Genomic DNA, 10115 nt, shown 5'->3' with positions numbered 1-10115 from the left:
GACAGTGCACAAATGGTTTAATTCGTACCTAACTGGAAGAGCGCAGAAAGTTGAAATAAGTAGTTCTCATAATATGCAAAGATCAGCACATTCCTCAAACTGGGGAACTATCAAGAATGGGGTTCCACAAGGGTCAGTCTTGGGTCCTTTGTTGTTGTTAATATATATTAATAACTTGCCATTCTATATTCATGAAGAGGCCAAGTTAGTTCTCTTTGCTGATGATACAAGTATAGTAATCACACCTGACAAACAAGAATTAACTGATGAAATTGTCAATACTGTCTTTCAGAAAATTACTAAGTGGTTCCTTGTAAACGGACTCTCACTGAATTTTGATAAGACACAGTACATACAGTTCCGTACAGTGAATGGTATGATGCCATTAATAAATATAGACCTTAATCAGAAGCATATATCTAAGGTAGAATATTCCAAATTTTTAGGTGTGTCCATTGATGAGAGATTAAATTGGAAGAAACACATTGATGATCTCTGAAACGTTTGAGTTCAGCTACTTATGCAATAAGGGTCATTGCAAATTTTGGTCATAAACATCTTAGTAAATTAGCTTACTACGCCTATTTTCACTCGTTGCTTTCATATGGCATCATATTTTGGGGTAATTCATCACTGAGGAATAAAGTATTTATTGCACAAAAGCGTGTAATCAGAATAATAGCTGGAGTCCACCCAAGATCATCCTGCAGACATTTATTTAAGGATCTAGGGATGTTTCCAGATAGGGATATTCACAGTAGCTTCTCAGTATATATACTCTCTTATGAAATTTGTTATTAACAACTAAACCCAATTCAAAAGTAATAGCAGTGTGCATAACTACAATACTAGGAGAAAGGATGATCTTCACTATTCAAGATTAAATCTAACTTTGGCACAGAAAGGGGTGAATTATACTGGCACTAAAGTCTTTGGTCACTTACCAAATAGTATCAAAAGTCTGACAGATAACCAACAAGTATTTAAGAAGAAATTAAAAGAATTTCTGAATGACAACTCCTTCTATTCCATAGAGGAATTTTTATATATAAATTTAAAAAAAGAACAAAAAATATTAAAAAAATAAAAAATAAAAATAAAAAACACAAAAAAATGAAAGAGTTGATATATTAACTTAAGTATGTTGTTAAATTAACTTAATTATGTCGTGTATTGGAAAATTTGACTCGTTCCACATCATTATGAAATATCGTATTCATGATCCATGGAACTAGTATTAATCTAATCTAATCTAATCTAATCATAATTGTAATCAGAGAACATATTTTACCTTCCTTACATATGACACGTTTCAGTAATAATAAATTTCTTATATTTTGATAAAAGCAGAGGAGCTGAAGCAATACTGTACTTATCAAAAAATGAAATCAAGCAATAGATGTATACATAATTATATGCTTCCGAGCACTGACAAATTGAGCATTTTCTGGAAGAAGTGTCCACTGGCATATGTGCCCTTTTTCGGAAAATTGTTCATAATTAATCGGCGTTCTATGTAGAGTATTCTACTAAGCTTATCATTAGCTCAGTGCTAGAGGGCGGGGCAACTTTTTCGTGATGCATGTGCGCTGCGCACAACACTTGTTTCAAATGGCTCTGAGCACTATGGGACTTAACATCTGCGGTCATCAGTCCCCTAGAACTTAGAACTATGTAAACCTAACTAACCTAAGGACATCACAAACATCCATGCCCGAGGCAGGATTCGAACCTGCGACCGTAGCGGTCTCGCGGTTCCAGACTGTAGCGCCTAGAACCGCACGGCCACTCCGGCTGGCCGTACCCAGATGAAGAAAGAAGTTCATGGTTACACAGTAAGCTTGGAGATAGTCATCTGCACCCAGTTCTTGTCTCGAAACCAGCCATCCATGCAGGACAGAAGAAAAAGGACGAGAAAGGAATTTCTTTTCAATACCTAGAAACTATACCAGAGAAATTGTTCATCATAATGTATGGACCACAGGACAGAACAGTTGTATTTTATTTCTATAGTTGTATTTTGGTATCAATTTACTTTCTGTTATTGTATTTTTTATACCTTTATAAGGGTTTCCTCATCGTAAATATTATTAAGAAGAATGTTACTGTTGTTTTTTATCGTGTTCTTACAGTTAAAATAACATTTACTGAAAAAAAAGTCGGCATATTGTAACTTAATGACACTGAAATAAGGGAAAAGGCATTATATGTTTATCAGACATATCTGAAAACTGGTTGGTAGGTTCTCAGAGAGCGCACAGGATAAGGTTACGATTGTGGATGGGACCGTAAACAGTTACTGTGAGTTGCACAATCAAACGCACAACTTTATCTTTCTAAGAACCACTTATTTACACATTGCTTTAAAGATCACAATTAACAGAATGAATGTGTGAAAAAATCTTATGGGACTTAGCTGCTAAGGTCATCAGTTCCACTATAATTACGAACTGTGACCTCTCTGAGAGGAAATCACGAATCCAGTCACAAAACTATGACGATACCCCACATGCACGCAATTTAATTAATAGTCACTTGTGAGAAACAGTATCAAAAGCATTCTGTAAATCTAGGAATAAGGAATCGATCTGAGATCCCTTATCGACAGCACTCATTACTTTATGGGAATAAAGAGCTAGTTGCGTTGCACAAGAACGATGTTTTCTAAATCCGTGTTGGTTACGTATCAATAAGTCATTTTCTTCAAGGTGATTCATAATGGACGAGTACAGTAAATGCTCCAAAATCCTACTGCAAATTGAGGTCAGTGATATGGGTCTGTAAATCAATGGGTTACTCCTATTTCCATTCTTGAATATTGGTGTGATCTGTGCAGCTTTCCAGTCCTTAGGAACAGACCTTTCGTCAAGTCAGCGGTTGTATATTATTGCTAAGAAAGTCATTATTGTGTCTGCATACTCTGAAAGCAACCTGATTGGTATACCATCTGGACCGGAATACTTGCCTTTATTAAGAGATTTGATTTGTTTCGACCTTTGCTGATCATCTTTTAACAGAGAACCATCCATATGACGTAGAAAGCTGGCCGCGGTGGTCTAGCGGTTCTGGCGCTGCAGTCCGGAACCGCGGGACTGCTACGGTCGCAGGTTCGAATCCTGCCTCGGGCATGGGTGTGTGTGATGTCCTTAGGTTAGTTAGGTTTAAGTAGTTCTAAGTTCTAGGGGACTTATGACCTAAGATGTTGAGTCCCATAGTGCTCAGAGCCATTTGAACCATTTTTTGATGTAGAAAGTGGACTTCTATATTCTGACAAAATGAAGCAGGAAGATGACCCTACTGGGAATGAGAGATGGGCAAAACTGTTCTTTTCAGAGATCGGCTCAGAACTGTTCACTCCCTGAAATGAATTAGCTCTTTTTCATGACTCACCACTCATTTACAATAGAAAATAAATGGAAGTCACATTGCCCTTTAAACTTGGTTTATTCCAGTACTATACCTGTATTTTGATCTTATTTGATCCTATTTTGAAGTAACACAGATAATGAGTAAGAATTTTGTATTGTTTATTGAAATTTCCACCATATGACGAAGTTTTTGATTATTGATTTATTTTGCACTATCATGGTTTTTTGGGTGATCGGAAAATGTTGTAACTTGAGATTTACAATAATAATATATTTGGCTATAACGTATTAAAATTTCATTAACCTCATACAAATATATCGCAAGCCATATATTTTTAAAGTGAACGTTTCCTTCCAAAGACGCCTGCAAATCGCAAAATCCGTACCAGAATAAGAAAAAAATATATAAATTTGACTGTAAAACGAAAGTGCTGCATATAGCCTTACGCAGAATAAAACAAGGAAAATATTGGTGTATCACATTTTGCGATACGTTTATCGGTTCGCTCATAATTAAAGCGTAAATTCGAGTGTCCATAATAAAAATCCTATGGTAAGACGAGTCGTCAGGAACCTAATCTCATCAGTTTAAACAAATAAAAATAAAATAGAAACAAATGATGTATACATAACATAATAATGTAATATACATAGCGGTATTACTACGAAGAACAATATCCAGTAGAGACGAACTCCGATGCAGAAGCACTGAGTCGAGTAGGTCGAGCCGCGAGCTGTATTACTGCGTGAGCTAAGACCGCAGAGACCAGAGTGACACCTCAACGCTCTGGCTAGAGTCGAGAACGGTGGGGTGAGCGTTGAGCGGGCGAGTTCCGAGGGTGGGGGGAGCGGTGAACTCACCCGCTCTGAGACAAATCGTCCGTTCCCTTTCGAGCAGGTTGTTGCAAGTAGTTCCTATGTTATCCGCTAGGTGGCTCTTTGTCCTGTTGCTCGCATCAACTGCCCTGAGGGCAGGACGTGCGGCTGAAACGATCGCCGACAGAGTGCGATGCGAAGTTAAGCTGCGCCAGACACTGCACGCGGCAGACGACGCACAGAGACGGCACGGCATATGTGAAACACAAAATCCAATGGGGCACTGCACAATGCAGGCAGCCAAGGTAGAAGCAGGGCAGAGGCCAGCAGTGGCTGTGTTGTGTGGCGTGCACTGTGCTGTGACCAGCAGAGACGCTGCTGATATGCTCTCTCTCTCTCTCTCTCTCTCTCTCTCTCTCTCTCTCTCTCTCTGCCATGGGAAACGTTTGGAGCTACCGTTCTTTTTTTCTGAATCACTGATTGTTCACTCCTTTGAAAGATTCAACTCTATGAATCAGTTCAAGAGCGGATCCCCCATCTCTACTGGGAATAATGGAAATCACTGAACATATAATACAGAATGTCAGCCTAGTATTACACGATCAGACTTTCCATTTTCTCTCTCGTTAAGTTTTCATTACAAATACTGGATTCAAACTGTAAATTCATTTTATTTCTCATCATTTCTTATATATATATATAAGGAGCCTAAAGTTGGTTGGTGACAAAATAAATACATTTTCTTTTTAATATTCATTTATTGCGTTCGTAACAGTATTTGGTAACTTTCCTAAAATTGAGGATCCCATGGACAACTCTTCTCCTTGTAGGTACAATTCTTCGTTGAATTCATTAATTTTGGTAAGAAATGATTTGCGAGAGTCTGCTGATCTCCTTTATGGGTTCCAGTGGTAGCTGACTGTTAGTATCTACGTCTTATTCTATTACCTTCATCATTTCATTGACTACGATTGTGGAATACATGTTTTGTACGTCAAATGAGGGTAACGTAGCTGTTACTGAAATATATAAGCCTTTTACGTGATTTATTAGTTCTTCTCTGTTTTTCCCTGTTCTGTCATTTTGTGTTTTATAGTGTTGTGTGTGTTAAGCATGTGTCTGGCAAGTGTATATGTGGATGCTTTCCTTTAATTTACGATGGGTCTCGCAAGAGTATTTCTTTATGGAGCTTTGGCTGGCTGTTGAGTTTTGGGGGGATTAAGTTTCTATCTTATTCAGTCAATGTAATGAAATAGTTAAAATGGTGGTCGTACAATAATTCACTTAAACATGAAAATAAAATAATAACAGTAGTCAAATGCAGTAAAGTTTGCTTGAATGCATTATTAGAATGGTGTCTAATTCCCCAAATACTATTTAAACATCACTGGTACACAGAATACCATTCTGTGCAACTGAACACTAAGTATTCGCCAGCTCATAAATACATAAAGTCCACTGTGGCGATAAACGCATTAAAACATGGGATATCATGAGCGGATTCCCACAGACTGTCGAGTATTAATTGCAAAATACAGCCGAAATATGTTAGACTTCAATGATGCACATCATCAGCACATGTCAGACCTTCAAACAACCCTCGGAGTCCCAGTTCCACGTGGCTTGGAACTTTTCTAACTATGAAGAATATTTGACTGATGACGCGGCCACTTTCTGCCCATAATGTATTAGTTTTAATAGTCTGCAACCATACTATTAGCTCTCAACTCATTACCTCAAGTTAGATACGTACAGACAGGCCGATAAACACAGAAAGAGCAGGAGCGACTGCCGGCTCTCGCTTTGCCCTCCAGAATGCACAACCAACCTAAAATATACTAAGTGGACGACCACTCAGTATATATGTAACTTGCAAATATGACATCTTCTTCTTCTTCTTCTTTTGCTTGTGCCTTGTCCCGCAGTTTTTCGCTGGGTTACAATTGGATTTGGCACGGTGAATTTGAAGGGGTGGGCGGACTTCCGCCCTGTCGCCACCCCATACCCCCCAGAATGAAATCAATGTACCCCAGTTATCTGCTGGTAGTATATGAATAGTGCGACTGTGTTGCAGATGTCTGCGAGTCGTGGAACTGAGGCGGGACTTGGGGATCGGCCCGATATTCACCTAGTGGGATGTGGAAAACCGCCTTAAAACCACATCCAGGCTCGCCTGAACACCGGCCCTCGTCATTAATCCGCTGGGCGGATTCGATCCAGGGCCAGCGCGCCTACCCGAGTCCAGGAATCAGCGAGTTAGCGCTCTCGGCTAACTTGGCGGATTAAGTTACAAATATGGCATATATGTTAAATGAAAGGTCTTTCTGGTCTTCCTCGGACCAAAAAATATTGCATATCTAAAAATATAAGCGTAATCAAATAAAACGTGGCTTTTGTGCATGTACGCTTACGACAAATAATAAAGAAACAGTTGTTAAAAGTTCCAAATAAATAATGTAGGCCAGCTCCATAGATGCTCTCTTTATTTTCTATTCCGTGTTCGTATCAAAATCAAGCACAAGAAGCAGTAGGGAAAGGTATCAGGACTGAGAATATGATGATCCGACATATTTAAATAATTAAAAATACTTAAAATGCTTAATAGCTGAATAAATAAAATACTTATAAATGTGTGGATTTCAGTGATGATGGCAAATGTCCTAATCTATCACCAGCACCTTGCGTTTGTTTTAGAAGGAAATCCGACTTGAGCAAAATATTATCTTTTTCTCTCTTTACCCAGACTTGTTTCACTAAAAATTCAGCATCATCAGTGAGTATTTATTTTCTTTCTTGTTACTACCTGCTGTGGTTTTTCTGTTCCTTTTCGTTATCATTACGTTAATTATACTTGCTTTACATTCACCTCCGCTCTGCGTAGCCGCGTGGTCTGTGGTGCTTCGCCACGGTTCGCGCAGCTCCCCACGTCGGAGGTTCGAGTCCTCCCTCGGACATCTGTGTGTTTGTGTGTGTTGTCCATATCGTAAGTTAGATTAAGTAGTGTGTAAGCCTAGGGACCGATGACCTCTGCAGTTTGGTCCTTAAGGAACTTACCATAATTTAAACAAAATCAATTTCACCATTTGTCATTTTCCCCATTATCTTCACTGTGAAAAACTGCACTTTCACTGTTTACAAACTACGAGAATAAGATAAGGAAGAATCAATAGTCAAAGAAGTGGGGTACGGAAGTACTGAGGAATGGGTAAATACGCTTGAAGTTCTTTAAAGCTATAGATATTGCGATAAGGTATAGCTCATTAAGCAGTTCAGTTGAATAGGAATGGGCATCTCTAAAAAGGACAATCAGAGAAGTTGGAAAGAAAAACACAGATACAAGGAAGGTAACTGTGAAGAAACTATGAGTAACAGAAGAAATACTTCAGCTGGTAGATGAAAGAATGACGTGAAAGAAGGTTCAGGAAATTCAGCAATGTAGAAATGCAAGCCAGTTAGGTATGGATTAAATCGGAAATGCTGTACAGCTAGAGCGAAATTCCAGCATGAAGAAATCGAAAAAGAAATGATCATCAGTTGGACTGACTCAGCAGAGAGAAATGAAAAAAAAAGAAAAAAACTTTAGTTGAAAGTAAAATCAAGAGTCGTAACGTCAAGAGTGGAATGGAAATCCTTTCTTAGATGCAGAGGGCAGAGCACACAGTCGGAAAGAGAACTTTGAGGGCCCGCATGAGGGTGTGACTTCTCTGATGGTGTAATAGAAGAAGAAACAGGAACCGATCCGATATTGAGGACAGATGGAATCCAGTATTGGAATAAGAATATAAATGAGCCTTTGGAAGAGCTAAGATCAAATTAGGCTGATGGGATAGACACATACCATCAAAATTTCAAAAATAATTGAGGAAATTGGCGGATATACTATCTGACTTCCGGAAAAATATCATCCACACCATTCCGAAGACTGCATGGACTGCCAAGTGCGAGAATTATCTCACAATCAGTCTAACGGCCCATGTAACCAGTTTGCTGACGACTATAATATACAGAAGAGGGGCAAAGAAATTGAGGAAGCGTTACATGACGATTAGTTTCAGTTAAGCAACAGTGCCGGCACCAGAGGCATTTTTGACGTTGCGATTTATAAAGGATGTAAGACTAAAGAAAAATAACGACATATTCATAAGATTTCTTGCTCTTGATAAAGCATTCGAGTTTGCAAAATGGTGCTCGATCTTCGAAATTCTCAGAAAACTATTGGGCAAATTATAGGGAAGGACGGACAACATACAATATGTACAAGAACCAAGAGGAAGCAAGAAGAATGGGAGACCAAGAAGAAAGTACTCGAATTAAAAAGGGGGTAAGACAGGGATGTGGCAACGGCCTTGCCGCTGTGGATACACCGGTTCCCGTGAGATCACCGAAGTTAAGCGCTGTCGGACGAGGTCGGCACTTGGATGGGTGACCATCCAGGCCGCCATGCGCTGTCGCCATTTTTCGGGGTGCACTCAGCCTCGTGATGCCAACTGAGGAGCTACTCGACCGAATAGTAGCGGCTTCGGTCAAGAATACCATCATAACGACCGGGAGAGAGGTTTGCTGACCCCACGCCCCTCCTATCCGCATCCTCCACTGAGGATGACACGGCGGTCAGATGGTCCCGGTAGGCCACTCGTGGCCTGAAGACGGAGTGATTTTTTTTTAAAGACAGGAATGTAATATTTCTCCCCTACTGTTCAATCTATGCATCGAAGAAGCATCGACAGAAATAAAAGAAAGATCAAAAATGTCGAAGGGATATCAATGATAAGATTCGCTGACGACAGTGAAAGTGAAGAATTACAGGGTCTGTTGAATGGAATTAACAGTGTGATGAGTACATAGTATGGCTTGAGAGTAATTCAGAGGAATACGAAAGTAATAATAAGTAGCAGAAATGATATTACCCAGAAACTTAACATTAACATTAGTGATCACGTAGTAGATGAAGTTAAGGAAACCTGCCATCCAAGCGCCAAATTAACCAATGACGGACAGTGCAAGGAGGACATAAAAAGCAGACTGGCTCTGGCAAAAAGGGCATTCCTCGCCAAACGAAGTCTATTAATGTCAAATACACTGCCTTAATTACAGGAAGAAATTTCTGAGGTTGTAAGTTTGGATCATAGAATTGTATGGTAGTGAAAGGACTATGGGAAAACCCGAAGAAAAGAGAGTAGAAGTACTTGAAATCTGGTGCTACGGAAGAATGTTGAAAATTAAGTGGATTGATAAGGTAAGGAATAAGGAATATCAGCATAGAATAGGAGTGGAAAGTAACATGTGGAAAACAGGGACAAGAAGAAGGGACAGGATGATAGGACATCTGTAAAGGCATCAGGGAATAACTTCTATGATACTACAGGGATCTCTAGAGGGTAAACAACTATAGAGGAAGACAGAGCATGGAATACATCCAGCAAATAATTGAGGACGTAGGTTGCAAGTACTACTCCTAGATGAAGAGGTTGGCACGGGAGAGGAATTCGTTAGGAGCCGTGTCAAACCAGACAGAAGACTGATGACTCAAAGAAAAAAGAATTAGCCTCACAAAAGTGTTGGCTTCTTTAGACGTTAGTTTTGTTAGTTACATTTAAACACTTGTAGTAATTATAAATTTATTAAGAGCACACGTAAACAGCAATTGGCGGTTACGTCCGTACGTGGGTTGTTCAAAATTTCGGTCTCGAAAGCAGGTACGATGTGTGTAGCGGGGCCTCTGCCAGTTAGCAAACTGTTCGAGAGGCATGCGTTTGGTCCGTGCTGCTGGAACACTCAGATCATCAATAACTAATGCATAGAGTGGAACTGTCATAGCGGACAGTACATTTTGTAAGCGACGTGTGATGTTACATTACTGCCGAGTGCAGATAAATCAGTAAATGAATGTATAAGTGATGGCGCTGTCGACGTGTTACGAGCCATACGTGT

General features: G+C 39.5%; 1 pseudogene; it reads left to right on the top strand.

Annotated features, from left to right (window-relative positions):
• The first annotated feature begins 8520 nt into the window (after positions 1–8520).
• Positions 8521–8638, top strand: LOC126095611 (5S ribosomal RNA; annotated as a pseudogene).
• Positions 8639–10115: the final 1477 nt, after the last annotated feature.

The sequence above is a fragment of the Schistocerca cancellata genome, chromosome 1 (assembly GCF_023864275.1).
Source record: "Schistocerca cancellata isolate TAMUIC-IGC-003103 chromosome 1, iqSchCanc2.1, whole genome shotgun sequence".
Lineage (NCBI taxonomy): Eukaryota > Metazoa > Arthropoda > Insecta > Orthoptera > Acrididae > Schistocerca > Schistocerca cancellata.
Note: the sequence above shows the minus strand (reverse complement) of the source record. Positions and strands in the feature narration are given on the sequence as shown.